Raw genomic sequence first — 17,594 nt, 5'->3', positions numbered from 1 at the left:
TTCTCACCGGATCCCAATTCTATACATATATATATATATATATATATACATATATATATACATATATATATATATATATATATATAACATTTACAGTTTTAATTTCAAATATTTATGTGTTTTTCAGGTGGGATGACGAACCGGTCAAGAAATATGTTACTTGGTCATTCACCCTTAACCTAGGAGATGAGTACTTCACTAGGTGGGGTGAAGCGAGTCACGCACAGCGTCAGAAGATGTGGAATTACTTTGCGGTAATTATGTATTTCAATAATAATTTTCTTAAATTTATAATAATTTTCTTTAGTTTTATATAACTAATATCACGCTTGTTTTTGAAACAGATTCATGTAAGATCTATCGATCGTGGCTATGATCCTACACCTGAGTGGCAGTCGAGGGTAATGAGGCGGATTACCACTCTTATTAATAGACTAAAATATAATAAGAAAAAGTCAAAGTGGGTGCCTGATACTTGGTGGCATAACCTTAAGACTAGGCCACAAGATCCTACTTTTGCCAAACATTCGAAAATCAACACGACAAATAGGAAGTCGGGTGGTAAAGACGGGAAAGCATTGTGCATCCACACTCTTGGTCGGAAGAGTTGCTCCAATGCTTTTAAGGAATTGGTAAGTATTATTTATATTGATTTTAAAAAGTGGTTAATATATATGATTGACAAATATATATACTTGATTTTACTTGTTTCCATACTAATTTCAGGGTCAAGAGGCCATTCCCTACAAGTTGTTTATGAAGACGAAGAAAAATAAGAAGGACGAGTGGGTTAATCCTCGAGCTGCTGAGATTGACGTAAGTTTTTGTATTCAATTTAATATTTATTTTTATTACAAAGAACGGTAATATCTTTGTTAGAAAGAACGATAATATCTTTCTTATAAAGATAGGTATATATATATATATATATATATATATATATATATATATATATATATATATATATATAGATTTAGGATCCGGTGAGAACGACTATTCAGTGAGAACGGTGAGAACGAACCATATAAACAATTCACGTGCAAGTCACTGTTCAAAACAAACCCCAAAACTTGCCTTTTCTCTCACCTGCTCTTATCTTTTATTTTCCAATATAAACCCTCCCTCACCATCACCAACCTCGCATCATATACACGTTCAACTGCAACCAATTTCTCTTTCATCACTCTCCAAAAAAGCTTCATTCAACAACAACAATGGCGGAACAAGAAACCTTCGCATTTCAAGCCGAGATTAACCAGCTTCTTAGCCTTATTATCAACACTTTCTATTCTAACAAGGAGATTTTTCTTCGTGAACTCATCAGTAATTCTTCCGATGTATGTTCATTTCGCCGTTTTTTTGATTTATTTTGTTGAATTTGCAGTATTTTTGATCTTGTTTTGTTTAATCTAGACTTAAATTGATTCCTAGATGTTGCATTTTCATGCGATTTCCCTTCGCGTGCTTATAATCCTTCCGACATATCTTCATTTCGCCGATTTTCGTATTTGTTTTGTGGAATTTGAAGCATTATTGTTCTTGTTTTGTACGATTTACGTGTAAATTTCGATTAATATTAGTTAATTGATTTGTTAATTCGCGATCAGGTCATAATTTAAAGGAATTGTACGTGGTGTTGATGTGGTTTCATGGTGCGCTGGTGCCATCTTGGTCGAATATTAATGCAGTCGACCTTACTAAACACAGACGAAAATCATATCTCAACAACCTTCTGTCTCCGAGCTTCTCTCCTTCACTCTCGATCGTCTTCGCCATTTCCCCAATCTTTTTCCCTTCTATCGATTTCTAGGGTTTCCGATCAATTTCTCTGTGTTCGTTGATTTGCAGAACTATAGCTTTTGCGAGTTGATGCGGAGTTTAATTCGATCTAAAATGCATCGAAATTGGTCGATCTTTTTATTTTATTCTTTGATGCTTTGGTGTCAATTGTGTTTGTTGTGATGATGAATCGAATGATAAGGGAGTGGATACATCAGTGTTGATTAAAGAAGGTTTCAGTTGGGGAATAATCTCGATTTCTAGTGTAATTTTTTAACTTTGCTTTCCGGTCGACGATCCTCATCGCACTTTACGCTGGTATTTGACTTGGCTAATTAAGGTCTGAAATTCAATCGGGTTTGGGATCAATTACCACTGAAATATGGGTCAGAGTTTGTTGAGTTTAACGGAAGTTTATCAGCCGGAAATTTGGTATGAATTAGCTGCAAATTCAATGTGTCCTCTACGTTGATTTGATTTGGAGATGATTTTTTGCAAATTCTTGATAACAAAAGTCAATATATACTTACTAGAGCTTTGATTAGTGTATTAAGGTACTTATCTGCCTAAATGACTCGGTTTGACGGTCTTTGCTACTAAATTTTTTGCTGGAGTGTTGTCATACCACTAAAATTCATAGGATTTCAACAATGTATTGTTCTTATAATCTTTGTTGGAATACTGCAATTAAAAGAGTAAATGCAAGTGAAGATTGGAGAGAGATTAATTATATAATTTGGGGTGTATTTGATTTTAGGTACATTAGAAATATTATTGGATACATTAATTATAATACCAGATACATTAATCGTAACTGGGTGAAAAATGTATCTAGCACGAAAAAAAGTGTACCTGCAATGTCAAAAAAATGCATCTAGAATTATGTAAAAGTTTATCTACGACGAAAAAAAAAGTGTATCTACATTGTTAAAAGATGTGTCTATAGAATTTTGGTAAAAAGTGTACGAACTTTAGTTAAAAGTGTGTATATGAGGTTTTGTAAAAAAAAAAAAAAAAAAAAAATGTATCTACATTCTTAAAATGTGTATATAGAATTTTGGGGAAAACAAAAGTGTATCTACGTTTTTAAAATGTGTGTATAAAATTTTGGTAAAAAGTGTACATAGTTTAGTTAAAAGTGTATATGAGATTTTGTAAAAAAAAAAAAAAAAAAAAAAGTGTATCTACATTTTTAAAATGTGTATATAGAATTTTGGTAAAAAAAAAAGTGTACCTACTTTAGTTAAAAGTGTATATGAGATTTGATTAAAAAAAAAAAAGGTGTATCTACATTCTTGAAATGCGAATATAGAATTTTGGTAAAAAAGTGTACCTACTTTAGTTAAAAATGTATATGAGATTTGGTAAAAAAAAAAAAGTGCACCTTTTATTTATATTCTAATGTATCTAGTGCGTTCTCACCGTTCTCACCGAATAGTCGTTCTCACCGGATCCCACATCTATATATATATATATATATATATATATCATTTCTGACGATTTTGTCTCTTTTTTCAGCATGATTACCATGAGGAGATGAGTCAACCATTGCCACCTGGACAGTCTCCCGACGAGATCCGGGCGTACGTGAAAATGGATTCCTGCTTGGCGGTCGACGATTTTATGTGTTTTTCAGGTTTTGGTTGTATTTAAAACGATGCAAATAGGCATCGTGACTGTATTTGAAACGATGCAAAAACGCATCGTGGCTGGGCAGCAGGCTGCGGTTTCCAGGCCTGTTTTTTAATAGATCTGACGGAAATTCCGTCAGTAATTCTAAAATACCGACGGAATTACCGTCACTGCCTTTTTTCCCCATGTTTCCAGAATGAACAAGAAAATGCCACGTGTCCACAAAAACCGACGGAATTTCTGTCAGTAATGTGAAAAAACTGACGGAATTTCCGTCACTGCCTTTTTTCTCCATTTTTCCAGAATTAACAGGAAAATGCCACGTGTCCCCCTAAACTGGCGGAATTTCCGTCAGTAATGTGAAAAAACTGACGGAATTTCCGTCAGATCCCCCTTTTTATGTGTTTCAGATTGGCGCCAAAAAAATGCCACGTGTCAGGATGTGACGGAAATTCCGTCAGTATTTCCATTTCCTGACGGAAATTCCGTCACTTACTAGCTATAAACAAAGACGGTTTTCCCGTCAGTGATACGTCAGTATTTGTGTTTACTGACAGAAATTCCGTCAGGATAGGTGTTTTAGTGACGAAATACGCTGACCCTGGTTTCTAACGGAATTTCCGTCAGGAAATTGAAATACTGACGGAAAAGCCGTCAATACGGCCTGATTATTTCCGTCGGTATCCCGCGTTTTCGTTGTAGTGATCAATTGGACTATGCACCCGCAGCTATGAGTACCAATCCCTCGATTCAACACAAAACGAGCAGCGATTCGGCAAACCCGAGTTCAGGCCATCGCCTCCAGCTACCAGCACCAACCTGCTCGACTCCATGGTAGCAGCGTGTCTTGCATCTCGCACCATCTCAGTCATCACCATTAACCACCATGCCTCTGTCTTCTCTCACCCTCACCATTAAGAAGCCACTACTCATGTCAACCAGCAGAAAACCCGACTCCGTCGTCACCATGGTCGAACCAATTCACAAGCTATTAGGTGCGAATTTATTTTTCTAGCGTAAAAAAATGACAAAATGCACAAAAGTTTTTGTTTTCCGGTGTCCATAACCAGGGTTATACATAAATGATAAATCGACTAGTGACAATAATGCACAAAACTAATGTTGCTCTGTTTGCTAATGGGCAGGGAAAGTGAGTTATTGTTGAATCACATGCAAGTCAAGCTCTCAAGAATCAACAAATGCATTTAATCCACCATTCAATATCGTTATACAAGACCATCATGACAGCAGCTGCTGCGGCATCGACACCAACAACATCAACCGTTTGTCTATCTCACCCGACCATCAGCAGCAGCACAATACAAGAGGACTAGAGGAGCAGCCCATTCGATCTCCGACGAGCAGCCAGTTTACCACGAGCCGGATAATGGACGATTGACATCGGACAGTTAAGGACGACGATGATGATGGTAATAATTATGATGATGAATCTGGTGATGACGATGAATTCGATTGAAGACTATGAATTTCATTTGAGTAAAACATGAAGCCCTTAATTCAAGTCGATATCCGACGCAATTTCAGGCACCAAATTGGTGAAATTGAGATGATATAAAGAGGTTAAGTTGATCGAAAATAAATATTTTTAATAGATCTGATGCATAATTGTTGAAATTAATTGGAAAATTGGTTAAATTGAGAAGACAACATTGTTTTTGCGTGAATTTCTAGGTATTAATCCGTATTTCCAGAGATTTTGGGGAGGTTTTTTCACAGGTGTGTTAGTTTTGACATTCAAGTTGTTAGCTTTCCTTTTGCGTGTTTTTATTAATATTTGACAGGGCAGTCGTATACCTATCAAAAATAACCAACTGGCTCTAACTAATATAGCTAGGGTGTTGGAATATGTGTCCTCCGACAATAATGCAATCACAACTGTCGATCATGATGATCACATGTTTAAATCTCATTTTAAGAATACATGTGGGATGTAATATTTCTGATCAATGGTCCCACATATCGTAATGATTGGCCGACTAGAGTTTGACATTCTTTGTCGTGCGGCGGTGGTGATCGATTGATCCCCTTAGGTCATACCTATAGGGAAATACTCTTAATTGATTATTTAATTAATCGTATGCCGATACGAGTTAATTAAACTGCTTAAAATTGACGGATGATTTGTGAGTAAGATTAACGTGTCTTACTATAATTCGATTAAATTGGATACGGTCTAAGTAATCGAATTGTTTTATTACTTGGATAAAATTATTGTTTACGAAACAATTAAAATTGAAATTGAATGAATGATTTATTATAAGTACAAGACGTTGTAATTTATAATTTGATAAACCGTTTTGGTACAAGTAATTACGAATTACTAGTCGATTTTGTGTATGACATATTTTATGAGTATGTTGATTTTTAATATGTTAAAAATACATTACAATTTCACATGTCAAGTAGCATGTCACATTTGTCACAATTGACAAATGACAAAATAAAATGGACTACCTATTTTATTTAAGTGTGCCAAAAAAAGGATGAAGTATTAGGTTCATATTGTGTTTTTATTTTTAAGTGGAAAACACAATGATCAAACCTTACTAGTAGCCTTGCATGGCTATTTTTCTTGGGTAGAAAAACAAGCTCATGCATTGGCTCCTACCCCCTCCTCCACCGGTTTTTCCAAGAGGAAAAATAGAGTTTTTCCTCTATCATTCATTCACAACTTTCAACTCATATTTTCTAGTGTAAGAAAATGATTTCTCTCTATAATTTGTGAAAACTTAGAGAAACAAAAACCTCACAAAATCACACCTCTCTTGACCGAAATATTCAAGAGAACAAATTAATATTTTTGTGTCATATTTTGAATTAAACTTATATTTTTACTAGTTCATAAATATATAAGTTATTAAGAGATTCCTTGGGTATATGCTTTTGGGAGAGGTTCTAATTTGAACCTTGTTCATCCATTATAAGAAAGCTCAAGAACTAACAAGAAGGAGATCTTATTGGTGCCCAAAAATCCGAAACACAAATGTAAGAAGTGGTGATTTCTTCTCTAATTTGTTTTATGTTTGCATGCATAAGATCAACAATTTATTTTATGACTAAATAAATTTGAACATATATGAATATGTAAATTAATGAGATTATATATTTCTAACAAGCTGTATCAGAGCCTTAGGTTGTTTGCATGCAAATCGGTTTATCGTTTTTCCGAGTTATATGATTAACATACAAAACTAATTAATTTGGTTTCATGAAGATAAACCTAGAAATAACCTTGCATGTTAAAATTTTCTGGTCCTAAGTGATTTTTAGGACATTTTGGTTTATTTATTGATCTTATTGTTCATTTTATATAATATTGGCATTAAAATATGATTTTTATGATAAAAATGTCATTTTTGGACGAAAAATAGCTAAACTTCGATTCTTTTAGTGGTTTTTGGATATGTTTTCACATATATTATCTACTGATGGCATGTAAATTTTCATATTAAAATGAGTTGTTTTGCTCGAAATATGGATTTTTAAGTTAAAATCGTATTTAAATGGGTAAATAGGTTAATATGAGTTATATTTCGAATCTGGTCATGGAAATTTAGTATGTTGTCACATGCAATTTTATAAGATGTGTGTAAAATATTTGGCTATAATGAAGTCTTTATGCATGATTTATGAATTTTTGATGAAAAATCACATAAATAGTGACTAAAATTAGTAATAATGCTAAAACATACTTCATGAGTAAAGAAAAAACATCACATGTTGCATTTTATCATATATTTCAGATCTAAAAGTGAAAAGTTGTTGAATAAAATTTTCTCATATTTTTATGGTCATAATTGTTAAAATCGATAAACCGCAACATTGATTTCTCGATAAATTTTCGAAATTTTTAACCTAAGTTTTGAACATTATGAGTGTCATGGTATTTTTCTAGAATTTTCATCAGTGTAAATTTCAAATTTCAAATTTATTTGAAATTTTTATGATTTAATTTGAGGTTTATAGTATAAATTTTGTATTTTTGGGTCCATTTATAGACAATATTAAGAAATCAAGTTTAATTATTGTCAAATGTTAGTGGAAACTAATTTTGAGTCCTAAGATGGTTAGGGTAATTAACTTGTACATAAATATGAATTTATGTAATTATTGTGATTTTAATAAGTTAAATCACGCAAATCCGTAAAAACTGATTAATATACGATATTGGCTCTTAAAGGCGATTTAGCATAAAATTTGGCATGCTCGTACATATTATAATGCTGCATTTTATTTATGATCGTCATATTTTAATTTTATGTAATTTTTGAATTATATAATTTTACTTAGTATGGCCTTAGTTTTAATTGATATTACCCGAAATGTAAGGGACTATCGATTCGGTTGTAATTATTGTGATCTCGTATCACCGTTTTGTAATTTAATAGATTTATTTTTATTTTAATTACAAATGTATAATAGGAAATTATGTAATTCAATTTTGTAACTTATTTATTCCGGAGTTCCTTGAAGACGTGCCATTCGAGAAGGCGATCCATCAAAGAAAGTGTTGCCTTGAAATGCGTGCCAAGACCGAAGTTCAAGGGACCAAAGGAGTTGGTTTCTGAATTTGTAATAGTTTATTAGATTTACTATTTTAGGAAGGCCATACTAGGATTTTATTTATGCTTTGCATTTTATTTATATGTTGCATGCATCGCTAAATCGCCATAACTAAACATGCATATTATATCGAGTTTATCGACCGTGTGAATTACAATTATCGTAGTTCACCGCTTTAGTTCACTTAAAACGTGATAGATAATAAATTGACATGACCTATCGCTAAAATATACAATTGAGACTTAGCCTTACCAAAAAGTAGAAACCATGAAAACCTATTTCGTGAGGGAGTGCACTCGGCCTTACCGGGGTACAAACCTTGCTACGTAGGGGAAGTGGGTGATAAATGTCTACCCACCGAATTTATAAAGATAAGGGTTGTATTCGGCTTTACCGATGCCCAAGTTGACGTAAGTTTGGATCATGGACACATTTATTCGAAATTTGGGTTAAACTCAACGAAAGTATTCTCGACGGCTGCCGGATGTGTTTCGGGCTAAAGATAAATATTAATGTAAAAAATTTATCGACCAAGAGTTCTAAGAGTAGAATCTATTAAAGATTTAATCCACCGAGTTATATTGATAAAGGTTGTATTCGGCTCTACCGATGCCTAAGTTAATATGAATTTGGGTCTTGGAATCATTTATTAAGTTGGGTAGAGGTCACTAGATAAATGCAATAAAACTTGTTTAAATTAAAATTTACAAGTATTAATAAAACGATAAATGTTAAGTTTTCCACTATTCCGTTATCATATTGTTCTATTTCTTTACCACAATTCATATACGATATCATTTCGATTTTTGATTCAAATCTCCATTAAAACATCGTAACTAAAGACAAAATTTGAATTTTTCTTCTAAAAACCTCGTATTATCCATTGTAAGGATCTCTTGTGAAGAGTATAGATAAAAGTTATTCTTGACTAACATATCTACTTACAATGAATTGTTTCTCATATGCTTAATTGAGTTAAGTACTTTGAAACGTTACATCATTTTGGTAACTAGATTTGTTTGAAATAAAAATTGACCAAAATACCGCAACCACTTCAATGAAAGTTTTAAGACTAAACAAATGAATTGAAGAGTAGTCTTCATGAAATTCAATTTTGCTTCTCTAAGCAAAGACTCATTGAAATGAGTGGGAGCATTCTCTTAAACCGTTAAGAAAAGGACGAAGTTCAAAGAAGTAAAATTGGAATGGAATTGATACAAGGTAACACTACTACAGATACAGGCTATAACAACGGTCAAAAACCGTTGTTATATAAAAAAGCGGACGTTGTTAAAGCGTCCGTTGTAGAAGGTTTTAACAACGGTTGGTTTACTTAAGGAAACCGTTGTTAAAAATATTAACCACGGTTTTATGTATAAAAATCCGTTGTGGAAAGTGTGACTCAATTTTGGGGGGAAAGTTATAACAACGGGTTGTAATATGCAAAACCGTTGTTATAACTAAAGACAACGGGTTGTTTTAAAATAACCGTTGTTGTTTGTTCTTAAAAAAAAAAAAAAAAAAAAATTAAATATTACTAGATGCATGCATAATTACGGCCTGTTAGAATTCCAATGCATGCATTATTACCGACATTTCTTTGTACATATGAACGGATAATATGGAATGAGAAGGGTTAGTAATAGGATTTGAAGCAGCATTATTGAGAGAGATGATGATGATTATGGCACAACTTCCTAACATATATATTAATTAAAAAGCAATTAACTCAACCCACACATTGCTTAGTATAAATACATTGCATATCTCAACTAACATTTCCATTATCTCATATATTCATCTCCAAACTCTAACTGTTAAAACAAACTCTACTTAATCTTTCAAATCAAACTCAAAAAACTCTAAGAAAATGAATGATTTCATCCTAAAGACTCTTACCATGATCGAAAACAACAACAACTTCATCCGCCGGTTCCTCCATATTGAGGAAAGTTTCAGGAGCTACCTTGCGGAAGCTCGATCCGCACTGAAGCACGCCAAAGAAGATGGCTTGACGGAGAGCAAAGCGATTGCGGCTATATGACGATATAGCAAGCTGCTGAACGGAACCTCCAAATAGCCAAGGAGGAGAGGATGGATACGATAGAGCACAATAAGATCCTCCATGAAAATAAAAGAATTGCATTTTTACATATGTAATTTTTTTTTAATTTATGTATTTATAAATATATATATATATATATTAATTATGTTTATCTTACTTCTTCATCTTGCTTCTTCATTGTTTTAGTAACTAATTATGCGAACAATACTTAAACAAATAACATAATGGTCGATAAAAACACATATATGCAAAAGAAATAAATAGAAAAAGAAAATAATGACGATGACAGTGACGGCGAGATTTACTGATAAATACGAGAACGTAATAGACGATGAAATCACAATGACGACGAGAAGATAAAGCGACGATGAGAAAGAGAGAAATAGAGAAAGAGAGAAAGAGAGTGTGTATGTGTTTTGTGTTTGTTTGTCTGCTTTGTTTGTGTTTGTGTATTAAGGGTTGTGTTTTGTGGTGCAGCAGAGACTTGTTTGTGTGGTTTATAGTATGGAAGGTATTGACAACGGTTATTAAACAACAACCGTTGTGAAATATGTTTTAACAACGGTTGTACAAAACACCCGTTGTTAAATAAGTTTTAACAACGGGTTTAAAAAGTAACCGTTGTGATTACTTTTCACTAACTTTGCGCCAATTTTGCGCCAAATTATTAACAACGGTTCCGCATGTGTGACCCGTTGTTAAAAATAATAACAACGGTTTTTATAACTATACCCGTTGTAATTGATTTTAGTAAAATTCGCGCCATACATTCTACAACGTCTATTGTGATTTTCGTGAATAATCGTTGTTAAAGGGGCGTTGTAGTTGCCTAAATTTGTAGTAGTGTAATGTTAAAAGTAAAGTTATTGAGAATAACGATACTAAACTTATCAATCCCGACCGATAAAGTTTCCATTGTCTTAATTGTTGGACGCTAGAAAGGAAACTACCCCAAATTATTGAAGAATCAAAAAGTTAGTTGTGGGACATCTAATGGGACCTTCTTCCTTAAATGTTTATTTGATTGACATAAATTTTGCTAGTACTACTTCGTCAATATTAGAAACCAGTGGTGGTTTTCATCATTGTATTTGATACATAGGATGATTAGAATATGACGACTAGCAACAATGATGTTGAGAGATGGAGTCATTGTGTACTCAATCTAGTTTTTGGATTTAGAGTTGTACTTAATTGTGACTATTAAGTGCATAAACTCTAAATAAGAATATAAACTTGTTAAGATACAAAAGAGGTTTCACTTTTGTGACCCTATACACCATGATTTGATGTATGGCTAGCCCATTATCAAGGTGATTATATTCTAAACCAAACTAGAATGATATATCATGAAGATGATGCAAGACTCAAATTGGTAACCCAAAATTAAACCTTAGATTCTAGAATGATGAACGTAAAGAGTTATCGAGTACTCTTGAAACCATTAGATCTTATGGTATATGCGTATCTTGTATTCAAAGCAAGATTTATCGTGTCTTTTGGTTGAAAAGGAGATCGAGATTGTAAATCATTGATCCAAAATAGGTTGATCATTTTCTTTTACCAAAGATTTGAGTTGACGCTAATGTGTTCACTTAATAAGGTAAATAGAGAAATCTTTGAAGAAGTTCAAAGAGTTCAAAGAATCACGATTTAGTCGTGATGGGATTATCAAAGTGAAGACTTTGATATAAGCCAAAGGAAATGTGATATAGTATCACAAATTAATCTCTCTTAGCACGCATTATGGGATAATGTGTGGTTGGATAAAGAAATCAAACGCTATTCGATATGGTTTGGACTTCAATCAAGTTACTTTGAGTTACTTGATCCTCTTGAGGATTTTATCATTTTATCTAAATTATTTTTCCACTAAATCTAAAACGAGTCATATGAGATATGAAATGGTAGGGTACCATATTTGTAAGTTTTCAAAAGAAACAAATGCTTATTTTTCCTTACTATAATCACGAGTACAATGGGTTTGCGGCTCGTGAAGCTGTCTTTCTAGAATACAAGTTTATTTCTAGAAGACAGAGTGGGAGAAATTATTCAAGAGCCACAAAGAATGTTATGTTGCAAGAAATTGGTCTTTCTTGGCTACATGAGACGTTTTGTGTAAGACGTTATTTTTCAAAACCTAGGAGGTTAAAGTCATCACTTGTTGGAGATGATGAACTAGTGTTACTTTTAAAAAGTAAAGATCTTGCAACTTACAAAGAAATTGTTTGATTCAAGTTGATTACTTCTGGAAAGTAATGAACATATGACTTACATGAGAGTGTTTAAGTCACAACTCAATACAAGGCTTAAAGCCATGAAAATCCGAAATAAATTCCAAGTGAATTGTTAGATATCAAAGCTTAATTGGTAGCAAAGGGTTTTGCACTAGTTGAAATGCTTAAGTCTATTTGGATCTTCTTAGGGATTGTGTTTCATTATGAGATATATATAACGAGTGAATCGAAAACCCACTTCTTCCATTAGAAGGAATGTATTCAATACATGTCTTGAGTTTTGTAGATTCTTGCCATCCTAAGATAATGTGAAACTTAAGAGAGGGTCTTAAGTAGGACATTAATGAGTTGGAATCAACCTTTGGTCATGTGATAAAAATTTTCTCAATAGGTTGAGAAGTTATGTTTATACATAAAGTTTACTGGGAGTTACGGAAATTTTAATTAGTCCTATATGTGGATGACATATTGATCATTGGGAATGATTTGACACTTATGGAGTATTATAATACATCTTTAATATCCGGATTTATGGAGATAAATCTACATGATATTAGCGTCAAATAAGAAGTCTTATGTTGATACGATTCATGATTAGTTCAATCGAGTTGAACATATTCTATTGATTCCATTTGCTTTCGCTGCCGGATCAATTAAATGAGTAATGATGTACAACACTTCATATACTTTGAGTATGATGAACTGTTTCAAAATCGAATTTAAGTAATAGTTACCAAGTAGCCATATAGATTATTCTTAAGGGCTTGAGGAAGCATTAAGGATGGAAAGTTAAGTGTTTTTGATGCAATTAACTAATTTGTGTAAGGGTGTTACACGAATTGACAATTGAGATTGTGAAAGGTTTCAGACAAAAACCATATTCAAAACACGTAAAGATGGTTAAGGAACCATTGTGGCTATGTTAATTAAGAAATAGATTTGCTAGAATCGTTCTAGGCAATAAAGAAGAATGAGAGATATTTACAACGGAAATTGAGTACACTTGCAATCATGAGATGTGCAAGAGGATGGATCCCATTACTTCGTGAAAACAAAGTGGGAGCTATTCTAAGGCTAGAGAGCTTATGTCTAGATTGGATCTAGACACGTACTCAGAAAGTTTTGTAGTGCAAATGTATACATTACAAAGGAAAACGAGTATGTAGTAAGGTTGAGTTAGGTACAAGAAGTTGATAAAACCTACTAACCAAAGCCTTCTCATAGGCTTAACATGATGAGTCATGTCATATGTCATTTCAATTACATTGAGATGAACAACTACATATAAGATGAAAATGAATTATAAAAATATGAAGTAGTAATCAGGTATTGACTATTCATATGTGATAATCACATTTGTCGTTCGAGTTTTTAAATCTAAAAACTCCTTTTATACCTTGTTACATCCAAACGGGTTGTAGAGACAATATTGAACCCCGTTAAAGTGAACCCGGATTAACATGGTATTTGCCCATAGTCACTTGTATGAGGTGACGTCTCAAAGTGACTAGAGTGTGATGTGATTGATGGCAAGTTCAAGTGCCATAAAGTCATGTGAGATGACTAGTCGATCACATAGGCAGACTGTTAGGAACACTTTGTCGGGCCTTATGACCGTTAATAGAGTTCTAGCAGATTTATATAGCCTGGTCGTGGCGATAGGTACTATAGTATTCTAATGAGTCGATTCTTTTGACTAAAGACTGTTCACCTAAGGTGGCACAGTTTCAGATTAACTTTGATTTATGTTACTACGACCTTCGTAAATGGGGTCAAATGGGCATATTTTGGGTTATGATGGTTGTGGCTGGTCGAAGGGAATGAGTGCGATAGGAATTGTCCACCCCTTGTCAGGGTTATAACAATATCTCAGGGCCACTCGAGGAGTAATGAACTGGAAATGCGTGGCCACGCTCGAAAGGTATCTATGGTAGATAACTCCGATCAATCAGTTATTCTCCAGATCGAGGAAACCACTCTCGATATGATCACTTGCAAGTACGACCTGAAAGACACCTTGCATTGAGTGGGAGATAGTAATAGGACAACAGAATTGGTGACGCACACTTGTCGAGGACAAGTGGGAGATTGTTGGAATATGTGTCCTCCGACAATAATGCGATCACAACTGTCGATCATGATGATCACATGTTTAAATCTCATTTTAAGAATACATGTGGGATGTAATATTTTACACTCAACTGGTCCACACATATCGGTAATGATTGGCTGACTAGAGTTTGACATTACTTGTGGGAAATAACGGTATACTTCCTCTATAAATTTTCGGATTATAACGAAATTATAATTATGAAAAACGAGTCATAAATGAAATTACATAAACAAAAGTATAGAGATATGAATCAACCTTTGGTCCTAGCAAATTTGGCCTAAGAACAATATCAAAATCGATATTCCCTTAATTGTTGCACCCAAGATGCTCCGAGAAATGCCTCTCAATTAGAATGAGATCCCCAAAATTGTTATGAAATTTTTAGGGTTTTGTGTTTCTTTGATGAGAGAATTTATGGTCAAAAATTAGGTTAGAAAATGATCTCTGTGACACCCCGCGTTAACGCGAAAAATATAACTAATAAATTAAAGCGGAATTTTAGGAAATTTTTGAAAGTTTTAAAGTTTAAAGCGCGGGTTCATAAAAATCCAAAACATAAATAAAGAATACGGAAATAAAGTTTGAATTATACAAACGTGATGGTCAAGGTGAGGGAAAATATATCCCTCGAATGACAATACAATAAGAGGTGAGTCTAAGCAGTCCTAATAAGCCAACTACAAGGCCAAAGTGCTCGCTAGCTCACACATGTCTTCACCCCATAAATGCACCAACTAGTACCTGTCATTCATGTAAACATGAACGCCACAGTCAGTGGGGAGTAACTCAAGGTTCTCCCAGCCACAAATTGTCGAAATGAACATGACAAAGAACTAAAACAGGTAAATCATGTAAAATACTTACAAAAGATATGAATATCAAGATTATATTTAAATATGGCAATTTAATGAGATATAACAAGATAGATCAACATTAGCATGATAACGACTGAACTACTCATATGAGACAATTTAATAATATGAAAGACAAGAATACGGTCAATTATGCAAAAGTACGCATTTCAAGGAATTACAACATAGATATGAGATTAGAATCCGAATCATGTGAAGTAGTTAAGTAAGGGATCAACGAATGCAAATTACAAGAATAGAAACCGTAGCCATTATTTGGAAAACCATTTGGCAAACATTGACGGGGCGTGGCTACTAATGTCACATTCATACTTATGGCTTGCATCTCACCATAAGAACGGATGGGAACATCAATCCCGACGATCATATCGCAACTAGAGGGCTTATAGCTCACCCCTAGTATCCGATAGGACCAAGACAAACAACACAAGGCATAACTCTTGCCTTGAAAGATAAATACCAATATCTAAACCAAGCAAGACCTTTACTACTCATATATCAAAATATAATTCCCCTGGTAGGACGACAATGGTACTCCCAAGACTCGGTCCTAGTCTAAATCGGCGGACTCTCGGGACAAAGACAGTTCCCGATTCGACATGCGGCAGACAGTCCGCATCCAAGACCCGAACCCTAAATCGGAAATCGAGAACCCACAATCGGCGGGGAGGATCCGAAAGAGGCGGAAGATATGAGCTAAACCCACAATCGGCGGGGACGAGTCCGAAAGAGGCGTAAAGATAAGTCAAGCAATACGGTATAGCATAAAGGCATTATCAAGAATGTGACTCTTACAAGTACTTATAATAAATATCTCATACTTGTATTATATTAATAAATATCCCATTTTATAATTTAACATGCCGGTTAAATAAAATATAATAAGTGACGATGGATAATTTACGGAATGTAAACAAATTTTGTAAAAGTGACAAGATGGGCACAACCATTAAATTGTGGTAAGCCCAACAGTTTAATGGTGGTGAGCCCAAACACACCAAGAGAATGAGTCCAATTAAATTAACAAAGTGAATCCAAATATAATAAGAAATGGAGTCCAAAAGGCATAAGATTTTGAGACCAACAGGCATGAGAAATTGAGTCCAAGAGATATGAGAAATTGAGCCCAACAACTAAATTGCTAAAATGAATCACCAAAGCACAAAATGAGAAGAGATAGGAATAGGCATACGACATCACTCAAGCAGTACAGTCCAAACACGGTTCCAAAGCAGGGCACCAGCAGTTCGAAAACTGAGTTTTTCAAGCGGGGAAAATATCGGGTATACATGTGACGACATTTGCGTAAAGACACTAGCAGGAAAACCGATCAGAGGGGCCGTTTAATCCGTCCCAATACAGATGACAAGAGCAGTAAAATAGAGGATAAAACTGGGGTGAGCAGCCCAACAAAAGCGCGATTTCAGACAGGTAACAAAGGTAAATTCGAGACGGAATGAGTACGACTATAACAAGGATAAACACCACCCAATTCCTGCCATAAATAAACCCATAAAATCAGCAAACAAGAAGTCCTTTTACTCGCACAAAAAGGAAATCGACAGCCCATGTTTGACAACACCATGGCCGACTACTCCCTATGGGACGAACCACGAAGACACCAAAAACCAGCCATGTAAACTGACCTCGAGCATCATAAAATCAAACCCATCCATGACGAACACAGTGAAGACTTAAACTTTACAGTAAACAAAGACAAGGCCGAGTAAGAAGGACGAGTTTCCCGACGTTTTGCCGAGTAACCTATCACCGTTACCTTAACTTTCTTCAATCTTCAAGGGAATGGTCTATTATGAACGAGTTTCCTTCTGGGTCCTCAAAGTCTTCACCTAGAAACCGTAATAAGAGCCGAGTTAGATTAAAAACGTCACATTTATGAGACGGGTCAAGACGAGAACTCCACAAGGCTATGCCTTTCTTACCTTAAAAGATGAAGGAAAAGATAAGGAGAAGAATGGTGCAAGAATTATTGAGTTTGGTCGAAAATTGAGCGAGAAATCTAGGACTTTAGGACCGCCATTAATGGGTTTCTTTGGAGCTTGTTTTGGGTCCGTTTTCCAGCTGCTGAATTTGTTTGTTGCAGGGGCTTTATGCATTCATACAGGAATTTCAAAAAGAATAAGGGAGGTGCTGGTGGGTTAGGATTGGTCAGGAGAGTGTGAGAGAGAGATTAAGATATTATTAATTTAGTTAGGTGCCAAAATTGAGGGGCGCGTTGTCGACCCGGGATAGGTCGAGAGTAGATAAGTTTAGCCTCACATGCGAGCATGTGACGGTTCTTTGCTAGACGG

At 34.4% G+C, this 17,594-nt stretch overlaps 1 long non-coding RNA gene across 1 annotated transcript; it reads right to left on the bottom strand.

Annotated features, from left to right (window-relative positions):
* Nucleotides 1-14,977: 14,977 nt before the first annotated feature.
* LOC141633101 (uncharacterized) lies at nucleotides 14,978-17,594 on the bottom strand. Its single transcript, XR_012537909.1, has 2 exons — nucleotides 17,060-17,594; nucleotides 14,978-15,151 (listed from the first exon to the last, which is right to left on the bottom strand). It is a non-coding gene; the product is annotated as an uncharacterized LOC141633101 (long non-coding RNA).

Source organism: Silene latifolia, chromosome Y, assembly GCF_048544455.1.
Source record: "Silene latifolia isolate original U9 population chromosome Y, ASM4854445v1, whole genome shotgun sequence".
Classification (NCBI taxonomy): Eukaryota; Viridiplantae; Streptophyta; class Magnoliopsida; order Caryophyllales; family Caryophyllaceae; genus Silene; species Silene latifolia.
The sequence above is the reverse complement of the archived record's forward strand: the minus strand, read 5'-3'. Positions and strand labels throughout refer to the sequence as shown.